Source organism: Triticum urartu, chromosome 7A (assembly GCF_056163025.1).
Source record: "Triticum urartu cultivar PI428250 chromosome 7A, HENAU_Tu73, whole genome shotgun sequence".
Classification (NCBI taxonomy): Eukaryota; Viridiplantae; Streptophyta; class Magnoliopsida; order Poales; family Poaceae; genus Triticum; species Triticum urartu.
Window position 1 is genome coordinate 169,060,001 of NC_141879.1, and position 14,765 is coordinate 169,074,765.

Here is a 14,765-nt window from a genome sequence, read left to right on the forward strand (position 1 = left end):
TCTAAATCCTTTGAGTGGTTCGATTCCACAACAGAACAAAGAATGAAATGAATGAATGAAAGCCATGACCATGCCTCCAGTAGGAAGATCGAGGAACCGGTGCTGGCGCTCCTGGTTCATGGGATCCTAACCGCGATGGGGAGATTAGATATTATTCTTTCGTAAGTCCATCCAAAGGAGATAGGTTGAGGAGAAAGAAAGGAGAAAACTAAAGAGAAAGATGGACAGTAGATTGACAGTATCCGAATCAAATAAGAAAAAAAAGGTAGCTATTTCATCAAATCCCGATTGTGTGGGTGTGAAGTGGAAAAATCCCGTTCTGGCTGGCAGCGGGCATAGGACTGAAAATCCTCTTTCGCCGGGCCTTTTGGACTCGAAATCCAAACGGAGAGAGTGGTTCGAATCCACCTCAGAACGAACAATGAAAAAGGCGTCGAGCGGGTGCAAGCTCGAGGAGCTAGGAAGGATGGAAGAAAGCTTGACCGTTTTTTCACTAAACTACTCGAACTTTTTGTTCGAAAAAGCGGAAATAGCTCAGTTCGAGAGAGGGTTGAGCTTCATCGGTTAGTGTGCACCAAAGGATGAGGTTTCTTTCCCATCCTACAAATTGAAACCGTTCTAGCTTGATACTGCGATATCATCAAATCATCCAACGGAGCATGGAAACCATTTCGGTGGCGGTAATGGCCTCCAGTAGTTTTCTATGGAACCATACCACTATGGTCATCTATATGATTAGACCGTGCCGCTTCACTAGACTTTCCTGAACCATCCATTTGATCCCCACGGTCGTGACACCACTTTCTAAACAAAAGTTTCCAAAATCCAATGCGGAACAGTAAGAGAAATTCATCATGGTAATTATTAGTAGAAAACCAAAGTGGAACGGAGAGAACGGAGAGTCAGTTACAATGAAAAAATTGTTGAGGAATCATGTTGAAAGAACAACATTCTGTGTCATAAATATCGTATATAGAGATTTTTCATGTATCGACGCTTTTGATTCAATTATGGAAGTACGCTGTACTGGACTTGCACCCCTAGTTACGCAGAAGTGCAAGCACAGAAGCGGATGACCGGACCTTACCAACATACTCAAAAAAGTATTCTATACTGGGGTCTGTGCTCTTGACAAGCAGTGTTTCCAGTCTAGCTGTGTCAAATCGGGTGTGAAGTGTCCTTCTAGGTTCTGGCTGGTAGAGCAAAGGACTGAAAATCCTCTTTAGTTTCACGCATGGGACTCTAAATCCCAATTGCGCTAGCTCTGTGGTTCGATTCCACAACAGAACGAACAATGAATGAATGTGGGCAGTCAACCAGGTAAGCCTGTGCCCAGGAAAGAAAGGACTAGGGAGGGATTGAGAGAAGCTTTCACAGTGGAAAATGAAAAAAAGCATATCGTTCTTAGAAATTGTGGAATTTGACTCAGTTAGAGCTATGGTTTAGCATCAAGAGGGAAGTTTTGTAAAATCAACAGGAAGAATTGCTCAGATACCCGTGAGCGTATATAACTTGGGTCGTGTTATAAATGCTCTGGCTAAACCTATTGATGGGAGAGGCGAAATTGTAGCTTCCGAATCTCGCTTAATTGAATCTCCTGCTCCAAGTAGAATTTCCAGGCGTTCCGTATACGAACCTCTTCAAACAGGGCTTATTGCTATCGATTCGATGATCCCTATAGGGCGCGGTCAGCGAGAGTTCATTATTGGGGACAGACTGGCAAAACAGCAGTAGCCACAGATACAATTCTCAATCAAAAAGGGCAAGGTGTAATATGTGTTTATGTAGCTATCGGTCAAAGAGCATCCTTCGTAGCTCAAGTAGTAACTACTTTCCATGAGGAGGGGGCCATGGAATACACTATTGTAGTAGCTGAAATGGCGGATTCACCTGCTACATTACAATACCTCGCTCCTTATACGGGAGCAGCCCTGGCTGAGTATTTTATGTACCGCGAACGGCATACTTTAATAATTTATGATGATCTCTCCAAACAGGCACAAGCTTATCGCCAAATGTCCCTTCTATTAAGAAGACCTCCCGGACGTGAGGCTTATCCAGGGGATGATTTTTATTTGCATTCACGCCTTTTAGAAAGAGCCGCTAAATTAAATTCTCTTTTAGGCGAAGGAAGTATGACCGCTTTACCAATAGTTGAGACTCAATCTGGAGACGTTTCCGCCTATATTCCTACTAATGTAATCTCCATTACAGATGGACAAATATTCTTATCTGTGGATCTATTCAATGCCGGAATTCGACCCGCTATTAATGTGGGTATTTCTGTTTCCAGAGTAGGATCCGCGGCTCAAATTAAAGCCATGAAACAAGTAGCTGGCAAATCAAAATTGGAACTAGCTCAATTCGCAGAGTGACAAGCCTATTATTCGCCTCTGCTCTCGATAAAACAAGTCATAATCAATTGGCAAGGGGTCGACGATTCAGGGAATTGCTTAAACAATCCCAGGCAAATCCTCTCCCAGTGGAAGAGCAGATAGCTACTATTTCTACCGGAACAAGAGGATATCTTGATTCGTTAGAAATTGAACAGGTAAAGAAATAGTTCAATCACCCCAGAATCGTCGAAATCCCCTCGAAATGGAGAGCGGCGCAAGTCTCACACTCTTTCTCTCACTCTCTATCCTCTGTCTTTCAGATTTTCCCCTCGTAGCTGATACAGTGAAATATTATTATGTAAGGGAGCTGATCCATAGGATTCAATGGTGAATTCTGATTTGCCCACAGACTGAACCAAAGGAGAAGAATAGAATAATTCACTGGTGCAGGCGGAGCAGCAAACCTTCGTAGAAAAGGGAGAGGGTATACCTAGAAATGATGAAATCAACCAGCACTGCCTTGCTAATTGAATAAAGGAAGATGCCGACTACTTTCTGAACAGAACAATGAGAGTCCCGAACAATGGGAGAATGGAGCTTCCCGTCTATGAACTAATCGCTAGACTATATCGTATCGAGCTCAAAGGTTTGTGCAACTTATCTATCAAGCCACACTTCTTTACTTCGAGATAGCGCATTCCACACTTCTTTACTTCGCGATAGAAGTAGGATCCCAGCCCACAATACAATTAGTAGTTTACTTAACTGATATAAAGAGTTTCCCCTGCCTGCCCCTACTATCAATTGATAATACATAAATGATCCGGGGCTAGTGTTGGGTAGCCGGGCCCACTAGAATTCAAGTGCTTCTTATCGATTCAATACGCCCTTAACGGATCCCCGTGCTTTATCTCCATTGGGTGGAGCAAGACCCTTGTCCTATCTTTTCTTTACAGAGCAATAGAAATGATGGTTGCCCCTCGCTGCACTGACCAATGATATCTCAGAAGAGAGAAAGACTTCTATAACTTGCCAATGATATCTAGTGGGCACTACGAACTCCAGGCATACTGTACTTGACCACCCTACTTTGCTTTGTCCCTATTAGGCGAAATCAATACTTACTTTCAATTGGTAGAGAGGAAGAAGAGAACTGACACTAGTAATAGGTTGATGACTTCTCTTAACAGAACTGACACTAGTAATAGTTTGATGACTTCTCTTAACAGAACTGACACTAGTAATAGGTTGATGACTTCTTTGACTTAATAGCTAGCCGACTTCTCTTCATGGATCACCGTTCTATATAGTTAGGCGCAGCATCGCGTTTAACCACCTATCCCTATTCCCTCAATCGATACCGTCCAACTATCCTTTTATTGGGACAGCAGCATACTTCTCGTTAGGGACAATAGTTCCTATACTTAACTAACCTCTGTGCGCAATCACTGTTTGACACATCATTCTTTCAGCTTTTCGTTCTTGACGACTCTGTTTGACGGAGCCTGACCTTGAACTAGCTTTTTGCAACACAAACCACTATCTTTACTTTCCTTTAGCAATAGTATCTAACTATCAATTCATAAGAGTCAAACGGGTGGGTCCATCCCATCTATCGACAGGTCCTGATACCGGATCTGGGAAACAAGCAATACTCGCCGCAATTCCTTAATGAAAAACAGACCTATCTTCTCTTGAAAGACTGTCCTTTCCTCGCTTGTTATTGTGATATCAATGAAAGAAAGCTGGATACTGACTTCTTCCCAAGAGCTCTATCAGCCCTAAATTCCTTAGCCATACGACTCTTCCTTAGTTTCCTAATGTTGGTGGCCCTAGCTAGTGGTGAGACGGGGCATATACTATTCTCGGTCTTATAACGAAGAGGTTGCCTAGTTTGAACCGAACACTGTACTTGATCTCTCGTCCTATCACAAACAAGTCTCTTCCCCCGAGTCCTAGTAGACTAGTCCAAGTAGTCCTGGACAATAGCGTCCCGTCTCTTCGCTGACCCCTGGCACACAATCACTATAAGACAAAGCAAGACAAACCTCTCTTATCCTTCTCGGCTAGAAGTTACAAGTTTCCTGTTCCGGTTTCGGCTTGAGGGAAGTGCCTGAAATCGATCCAATTCTTATCTCCGATTTCGAACTCCGGCTGGATTCTTATGACCAAGAGCTATTTTATTGGTCAGAAGAATGGAAGGACAATGAGAAGATGGTTCGGTTGCTCCTACTGGAATATTCCATTTATTTAATACTCCGACTCGCGTAACCCCGAATGGCAATGTTGTTATTGCGGATGGTCAGATCAATAAGACAACAAGGGAGTCAGAATATTCTGATAATAGCAAACAGGGCTTTGGAATCTATGGAAGGAGCCTTCAATGCTTCTCTAGTGTCAACCATTAGTCGATAACAGAATGAAATGCCACAATTAAGTTGAAAAAGAGAGTCATTAAAAAGAGGCATGCTTGAAAAAGAGTACAGATAATATGTTATGGATGTGAGGAGCCTCACCCAGTACTTTTCTTACTAAACTAAAAAACTCTACTCTCCTTTCACAGCCAACCCACCCATTGCTTTTTCGAGCTCGATAAAAAGGAAAGTTCACGTGCCAATCCTTACCATTGGTAACTGTAATTACCAAGCCTAATCTTTCACTGAATACCGAGTAAAGCAAGCAAGAAAGAGGGAAGGAGCAGCTGTTTTTGAGCTAGGCTCGATCCCTTTTTCATCCACTTCTCGCTATTTGTAATTCTACTTGAATTAGTTCTTCCTAAGTTTAGTGAGGTGAGTACTGCATCCATAACTAGAGGACTTGCTTTTCTGCTTGGCTCCCAGGGGAAGTTGGATTGGATAAGAGGAATTGAAGCGCAAGGAAGGCAGTCGGTATTCAAACAACTATTCAGAGTTCCCAACTCTGGGTAAAGGAAATCTGTACTTGACGACTGAACCAAATCCTTTGCCTTTATTTATTCTATTATTTTGATATAGATCAGCTGAAAACAAAACAAAAATACTACTACGTTGGGACAATGACCCACCTTTCTCTACTCAACCTGTCATCTTCTCTCCTCGCTCCCTGGGACAAATAAGACTATTTATTAAGTGATAAACAAGAGAAACTAGTGATATTATCTAAGCTTCTGGCCATGTCTGATTGGCATTCAAGTCTGCCTTCCATTGCTTGAAAAGGCCTAGCACCGTAAGTAGCAATTGGCTATGTCCAAACTCAAACGTCGTATTTTATCTAAGCACAGGAGTCGTAATAAGGAAAGAAGACATAAGAATGGGAAGTATCCGCTAGTTATAACGTAGTATAAAGAGAGCTATTTCATGGATCTTGGTCACAATAAAAAGAATCCAATAATGATCTATCAACTAAATGAGTTTATTATATAATCCCGTATCTTCAAGGTTGTTAAGATGATTTAGTAGATGTGTCGGTATCATTTTCATCTGCCGTTGGGAGTGACTGCTTTGCTAATCTATCCTTTTATCCTTCTTTTCGGAGACAAGCACATATTACCGTAACCTAGTGATTAATATATCCTGTTGGTACTACTTCGTCGAGCAATCAATCCTTTTTCCATTCTTGTTCTGAGGTTGTCAGCTTCCTCCGATGGCACCACTTGTACTCTCTGTCGGAATCTGTAGACATAGTTTCTGGGCGTCTTTAAAAACTGATCGACATAGTTGTCACACACAAACCTGCGCAACGGCTTTGGAGTAAAAGAATCTCCTGCCCGGTCACACACATCATCTCGAGCGCGGAATCTACTACTCTAACAAGATACTCGGCTCGGGTAAATCATGCTTTCGTTATGCGAGGAAAGTGAAAGGAAAGAGGGAAAGGGAGACACTGGGCAATCCGGAATCGATGAAATCACTGTTTTTTCGCCTTGTAATATGTCCGGTTACATTCCAAAGATGAATCAGACCAGGAGATAGATAAGCGCTATGGCGGACACATGAAATAAGAATTTGAAAAGTAATGATCAACTTTATGGATCCATAGGTAGATTCACTTGTGAAGCTATGGGATGGGACAAGATTCAAAAGTACCAAAAGTAAGTTAAGTGGGACGCTGAGTTCATTGCTGCGATCGAGGGTCCAAAGCCAGCCAATTTGATGACCGCATAGGAACGGGTTCCGAATGCTCACAATAATGTAGTTGGAAATGAAAAAAGGCTCCTAAATTGATACCTAATAATAGCTTAGCAGCTCCTTCGTTTTACTAAAGAGCCAAGTTCGGACAAGCAACTCGGAAGGAGGAATGTGTTGAGATGCCTATGCCTAAGAGAGATAAGCGGAGGACGTATGATAGCCGAGAGGATGTCGGTAAACGATGGAGTTTAAGGAGTTGTTTTTGAATTCGGCATGGCATATTTCATTTTTTTTAATGAGAACGTCGTCTCCTTGCTTACCCGCCTGGCCAATGGAAGGAATTAATTACCTTGGTCAGTCAGCGAAAGAAATAATATCACCAGTTCATCATCCCAATCCTTCCTATTAGTTTCATTAATTAATTCAGCCCCAGAGTGTTGGCAATCAAGGGCCAAGAAAGAATCCCAAGTCTATCCTATCTCGCCACGATCGAAAGCACAATCCCTTTCTCTTCCTATACCAAAATCGTTGTTTCATTCCTCCGCAACTTCTATCGCGGACATGATCCAATCTACCTTGCAAGACAGATTAAGATATAACTTAAGGCTTTCCCAAGCTGGCGCATAACCTCTGGTAGAGGCATTCACCCAGAGACAGAGAAGTGGGAAACCGCGGATGAAAAGAATACCGAGGTCTTTGATAGCAAACTTCTACGCGAGCTTTCTAACTAAAAGGAATCTCTTATTAATATGGCATAAAATGGAAAAACTTGATGGAGATTTCTTCTCCATTTCCATGGTATAGTCCCTTTGCATGCTACAGTTCCATTACTTACTACCTGAATTTGCTATATACGAAATTCTGACATCTACGGTACTTGTCGTCTACTTCTGGTGGAAGCAATTCCAAAGGTGAAGATAATACTGAGCCGAATAGTAATGAGGGGAATGCAAAATCTAGCAAAGGTAAGAAGGGTCAAGGAAGAATAGCAGTGACTTATAAAAGGAAAGCACCGAATAAAAGGAAGGAGATCCGTCTTTATTTTTTGCATGTGGTCAATGCGTTTGCTGATTGATAACTGTCTAATCTTAAGATGGTTTTGTGGCACGTTACAAACATACATATATAGTAGAAATATAGTTGTGTTGAGTTAGGTTGAAGAATTTTTACCTTCTTTTTGAAATGAGATATAGTGCTTTCTTTGTTCGGTAGGAGATTTTGCACTTTCATATTCTAGTTCCTCATTTGAGCGTTCTTTTGCTCTGTTGGTGGGGCATAAACTCATAAATAGTGTGTGTTTTTTCTTTAAAGAATAGTAAAAGTATGCATTCAAGTAGTAGCTTTTTCTAAATAGTTGAGTAGGGCTGGCAACAAGGACTAGGAAGATACGGGCTAGTTTGTTTTTTTAGGGGATTTATTTATGCAAGATATGCACGTGAGTAGGTCAGTATATGCGTATTTGCCAATAGAGGAAAACACGTAGTAAGTAGGCTTGGTTTTTCGTAGGGATAGGTAGCTTGACAAGGGATGCCTGGGATAGCACATAGGAAAAGTATAGAAGGAAAGGCGGCGGGAAAGTAGCCATGGTCAAGGTAAACAAGTACTAGGTCTTTTCTTTCCGAAGCAAGTCAAGGACAACTAGGTCAGTCTGGGGGGCAATCCTCTAGATCGATACTTCTCTTCCACAGACTAAACCAATTAATAAACAATTTACAGAGTATTCTTGCATTCCTATCTGGTCTGCATCTCTCCTATCGAAACTATAATATAACCTTAATGGAAGGGCCCTGGTTCTGCCTTGCCAAACCGACAAATCCAGAAATTGTAGATGAATTCATCGGGCTTAACGTGTGATTTCGTTATAAGTGAACAGGCGTCGTCGTCCAGCCGTGTCGAGTTGGGATTAGAGGAGAGAGCTCGAATGGATAGGTCCAGTGAGGCGTGTGTGGAGCACGAAGGATTAAGAAGGTCCTCTTTATTTCCGGAATCAACAAGAAAGACTTAGCAGCCCAAATAAAGTAACCCTTTCCCCCTCCCGAGTCTATCGTATCCATAGTTTCAGTGGGTATCGAACTACGAAGCGAGGAAGCTATTTCAATTGAACGGGCTTACTTTCTTACTTGGTTCTTTTGTAGAACAACCTTGGTATGAAGCTAGACGATTCAAACTATATAAGCATAAGCAATTCAAACTAGACATTTCGACCTTCATCCCACCCGAGAAATAATAAGCAAAGAGCTCGTAAGTCGGGCATAGAGAAAGCGACTCCTTGTTGGTGTAAGATAGGTGTTGGTCCGATTCACCTATGTCAGTTCGAACCTGACGAGTCGTTCGTTCGTGTGGAGAATCTCTCTCCTTTTCTCCTAAGTCTTGCTTCATTAAGTTACTTGCTCTCTCAGCCTCATAATAATAATCAATATTCAAATACTTTATGCTAAATTCTGTATAGCAATCAATGTCTGAGGGCATAGAGAACCTTAAGAGGATAGGAAAGTCTATTTATTTGAGACCAGTGAGGTCAGAAATTCAAGCATTCGGGTCAAGACTATAAGGCGCTATCAGGCCATACCTCAAAAGGCTCGCTACCTTCTCTAGATACTTGATTGGAAGAGAGGGTAGATGTAAGAGAGTTAAAGCACTTCGCTGGAAGAAGGGTATAATGGAAAGTCAATCAATATTTCATCCGGAACTAAATAGGTCATTTACGACTCAATGGTTTATCAATCAAATACATCAGCATTCCAAAATACTACCCGCTAACGCCCTCACTCTTTGACTTAGAGGTCTTAGCCCCACCTTTACTTATATCTTAGACTTATACTCTTCCTTACTTCCCTTCTCTGGCCATGTGGTTGAGGATATTTGAAAAAAAGAAGAAATTGACAATACCTACTATCGATGCCTAAGAGTAGGTCTTTACCAGCTTGCCTAATAAGAGTAGTTTAATACCGGCTTACTTGTACAAGCTTATACTATAAGAGTGAGTACGCTACCTTCTTGATTATTATCATCAGAAAGATATTTTGAAACCATCCTGGTGTCATTTACTTTCATAAAGCAAATCTTAGTAAATAAATGTGGGTGATCCTACTTAGAATAAGACTTATATTGTGGTGTTAGGTACTAATATAACTCCACTTTATGCGTATAGCAAGGCGGCTGCTTAGAATGCTAAACAGGCCTGGACAGAAGAAGTAGACGAAAGACCTCCAGGCTATGTCGTCATTCTCAATCCTGAAAAGAGAGTGCACATCCTGAGGAAGGCGCGTCATGCAAAGGTTCCCATTTTTTTTTCCTTAGTTGACCCCGTGTTTCTATCGGATCCTAAGCTTCATCGGGACAAGCACATAAACCATCCCATCCCGGTAGAGGGGACAGAGCAGCTCAGCGGGCTAATCAGTGACCTCATCTACCCAAAGACTTTATTTCTGCTGTACTTTCTTAAGCAATAGGAATCAGAATTTCGTAGGTAGAGGGGGCCAAGGTGCCAGAAACATGGATTTCATGGAAACAAGGTAATCCGTAGTTGGTAGCAGATGTTCCGCGGGATCAGATATCCTCCGTCTTGTCTCTGCATTCGAGGAATGCTTGTAGCTGTGCTAGGCGTGAGAAGAACTCTACAATACGATTTCTACGATTGGTACCAGATTGGAATTCATTCTCGGAACTCTCCTCTAGAGAATGGCCTGGCTAAAGAGAGTGATAGATCCATCGTGTCATGTGGAAACTAAAGCTAGGCGCCGCTATTCGTCCTCAGCCGTATTCTCATTCTGGGAAAAGGTATGGCTCGTTCTGGGAAACGATCAGTAGTAGTGGTGGATGGCAGGTATGGAAGGATCCCGGCAAGTTCCTATCTGAGATTACCACCGGCCCTGCCCTGAGCTGACTTCTTTGCTAGTAGTGAAGTGCGTTTTCACTTAGCTGGAGAAGTCCATAATCCGATTTGACCTCGGGAGCCTGTCCACGGATTTGATCAAAGTATGATTCCCTAGTGCCAAAAGTCCTAAAGCCTATGGCGCCAAGCATGGGGAGTCCGCGGAGAAGAAAAACTCTATTTCGCTATGGGCCAAAACTAGTGTTTTTTCGGATTTCTAGTCTAGTTTAAGTGCAGGGCTAGAGAGTTCTCTTCCAGTATTCTTAGCTGACTGTTCGCTTGCTTGACTCGAACAAATAGCTTTTGTTTCCACAAGGCAGATCCCTCGAATGCAAAGGACAAGAAAGACGGATTCTGGCTGGAAGGAAGGGTTCTCGTATTGGTTCTTCTAGTGCGCTACTTCCTTGTGCTGTGCCAGATTGGAATTGGTATCGGAATCCTGGTTGGTAGAAGGAAGCTCGGGCATTGCTTATTGTTGAAAGCACTCGTTTGTTCCGGCTCGTGAGTTGAAAGCACTCGTTTGTTCCGGCTCGTGATGTGCCTGACGCATGCATAGAATCAAGATCTATTGAGACCAGGATGTTTGTTTCTTCCTCGAAACAAGAGATACGCTCTGGCTTATTTGCATTCGACCGGAGAACCTCACTTATCAACTGCCCTGGATTGGATCTACTTACGATTTGAGAAACTGGCTCCAGAACCCCTGTTTTTGATGCAGAATCGGTGGTTCCTTCTCTTTTTCGTGATTTCATCCATAAATCAATGGAAAGAGCACTTTATTCAGTGAATTGACACGTTCCTGATGCTTTTACAGTAGCAGCAGTCTCGGTAGCAGAAGTAGATCCGAGTGTAGATACCGGGATCATATCACCACTATTGACTATTTCAATTCATTCACATCTGCTCGTATCAATCAAAGTTTCCTATCAAGCAATCCCAGCAGCAATCAAGTTGGCACCCACTATATAAGATGCACTATTTCCTGATCTTGTCCCAAACCCAACTCGGCACTTTTAGACCTGGCCTGGATCCCTCCCTTCTCCGACAATATATGCAACCTTAAAGAAAAGAGACCACTCTCAGAACGACCCTTCGGAAAGCCCCACAACAAGCTATCCCAGAAGAAATTGTATAACTTGGCCAAAGTATTCACTTCCAGTTCCCTTTGCAATAAGATCATAGTAGATACTGTTTAGAAGGCTCACTCTCTCGTCTACAAAAAATAGATGTGTGCTTACTTCTTGGAGATTGACTCCTGCCAGTAAGTGCACACCCTCAGTAGTATCTCTATAGACTTTATAGAGCATTTCCAATTGATAAATGATTTGTTCTTTAAGAACATCTTTGGATATATCAGTTACTTGTGTTTCAACATTAATAGCATTTATGTGATGGATCATCCGGCCAGCCCTAACGGCGACAAGAATAGCTATCGACAACGACAAACCCAATGATACAATATACTAAAATATAATCGTTTCCATAAAAATCTGCCATCATTTTTTGAGTCATACTTGTCCCTTAGCGGACTCACTCTTGTCTTGCTTCATCTAAGGAGTGATAAGTGCCAGGAGTCTGCCTCTAGCATCAATACATGTCCTAGTTACGAACAAAGAAGCGGTGTTGTCTCCTTAGTGTTAGCGGCCTTATGCCTATTTCAGTATACGCCCGTGTCAATATGTCTAGACTTACCTATACCCATGCTTCCTTCTTCTTTGACTAGCTTGCTTCCCCTATCAAATAGAACGGGAATGACTGCGTGCTTGGCCATCGTTAGTAAGCCCACGTAGGGTAGGACCATCATTGAGCAAATGTTCCTTCAAAGGCGCGGAGCGTGCTATGGCAGATTTTCATCCCGCAAGAGGATGCGCCTAACTAAAACGCCGAAAGGCAGTGCAGCCCAATCCGTTGCTTTGCTTGTTGGGTCCACTTTTTGAAAGTTTCTTTGTTCGTAACATTAGTAGTTACTCACTGCATTAGTAGTTACTCACTGGGTGGGTGCACCAACGGCTTTCTAGGAATTTGAGTTGCTCAATACGGACGGAAAGATTCTTTCGTGAAATAAAAGAACGGCAGCGGCAGGTTGATGAGGGAAAGGAAACCAGATCTTTTTTCTATGGTAGGGCCTGGGTGGCCTAAGCGAAATCCCGAGATATGAAGGAGCCGATCAATCTACCCGCCCGAGGTAAGCTTGCTCCTCACTTGAGTTGAAGCTGCCTCCGCTCCCTGCCGTCATACGGATTGATTCACTTTATCTTGACATACGCTACGCATATATTTGCTAGAGATATCAATCGAAATAGGAGCTTTCTGAAAATAGAAATCGATATATCCATGGTATTGAATGGACAAGAATTGAATGGGATTGTGGCACCCAGTGATACACTACGCCATGTTACGAACAAAGAAATGATCAAGAATTTCATTATGGCATGGCGCTATAGGCCATCGATTCGGTTATAGGAGTAGACGCGAGCAATGGCAAAGAGGAACATTTGGATGGATGACCTCCAAGACACGAGTCACTACTTCAGAACTACGTTATTCCCTGGCGTCAGGTACACATCCGGGGTTGAAGAAGGGACGCATATCAAATAAATGTGATCTAGATCCCTTTAACAGATTAGCAGCATCTTCGCATTCCGAGCCGAGACTATTATGATTACCTACCGAATTGGAGGAATCAAAGATCCTTACTTGAGGAACTTAACTGGCACTCTACTGATTGGACTTTACCGACTTCAGAAACCAGACAAGATTCTATACCGAGCTGACCTATCAACCAACGGACTTGAACAACTGACCTGTCTGCTATTGTTATTGCTGGGCCTCCAGACCATACCAATTCACCGAGTTAGAAACCGGACCAGAGCTATTAACCGACTTGACGTGCTTTCCTGACTGACAGACCGGACAGACCAATCCAACGAACTGACTTTGCTAGCTTATCGAGCCGAGGAGACAAGACGGATCCATATAAGGATACCAGCAACCCAAAGAGAAGAACCCCAGCTTATTAGAGAGATCCATTCTATTTCACTAGTTGGGTTTCTGTCTCGGCCTGGCATCTTTGGACAAGAATAATAAGTATAAGTAGCAGCTTCCTATTCCTTAGTACTTTCCTGTAGTGTAGTTTCTCAAACCAGTGCTTTTCCTGGAATGGATAGAATTCCTCAAGTCTAGGAAAACCTGGTATGACAAATTCCGTATAATATGCAAAATTATGTTTCCGTATAAAATAAATAAGTAGACTAGCTCTGGACGGGAAATCGAAACCCTGGAAACAAAATACAGGACAGGTATGAATCACTAAACCTGAGAGCTTCCTTCTCTTCTCCGCTTTGCTCTGTTACTCCTTTTGCAGATGGTTGGTCACCACTCTTAGGCTTTTTGTTCTCTGCTTGTGGTGGGTCTCCAATCTTGATCCGGTGCTGACTTAATAGGGAACCTACCCAGAAAATGCCCCCTTTTCCGGTCCGGTTAACAAAGCCTGTAAACCAAGAGCGGAATGAAGAGCTAAAACGTCACCTTTACCCTTATCCTATTTCTTTCTTACTTGTAAACCAGACCGCGTCATTCCTTTTTTCTTTCTTTGGTAAGGAAGGGACGGCTATTCCCACAGGTTGATCTTGATAAAATGTGCAGCGGTAAGCAACTAATAATCTCGATGCAGGACTGCCGTTCCCATAGGTTCCTCCTCCAAAACCTTCTTAGGCGAAAAAGACTGGAAGGGCTTATTCCCACTGTTGATTACTGAGAACCTTCTACCGGGAAAGATTTCCTTCTATGCCTAGTGGTTTTTGAATTGGAAATGGGAAAGGCAGAGAGAATTTACTCAAATTCCACTATGTTATGTATACAATGATCGGGTTGCGTCTGGTATGATCGGGGTGCTTTATCTAAACTAGGCAGGATAACTTGGCTAACTTTCCTACTCTGATAGCATCTCTGAACGGCAGGTACCCTCAACTGCCATAACGAAGGAATGAATCTATTAAGTGGGAAAGAGCCCTCGTGGCAGCTATATCCGCGAGGATTCCAAGTGTTCTAATTCATCTCGTTACAGACCCACATCAAACATGCAACTGCTTGTCGCATACTCCTGCTACTCCGACCTACGCTTCTCACATCGCATCCTTGGTCCTTAAACGACGGTATATTCTTTTTTCCGGGTTCTATGAGCGTAAATGGAGACACTTCCCCCTTCTTCGACATATGAATATGCCTCGCCTCGAAGATAAAGAAATCCTGAGTAAGGAGAGAGATTCTCCACACGAACGAACGACCCGTCAGGTTTGAACTGACTTAGGTTGGACCAGGACCCACCTATCTCCACCAAGAAGGAATCGCTTTGGTTACGCAGTTCAGTTGGCGATAAAAGCCAACCTAATCTGCGGGCCGGTAGGCCAGCCAACTAACTCTTCAAATGAAGAACTTATTTCCCCACAC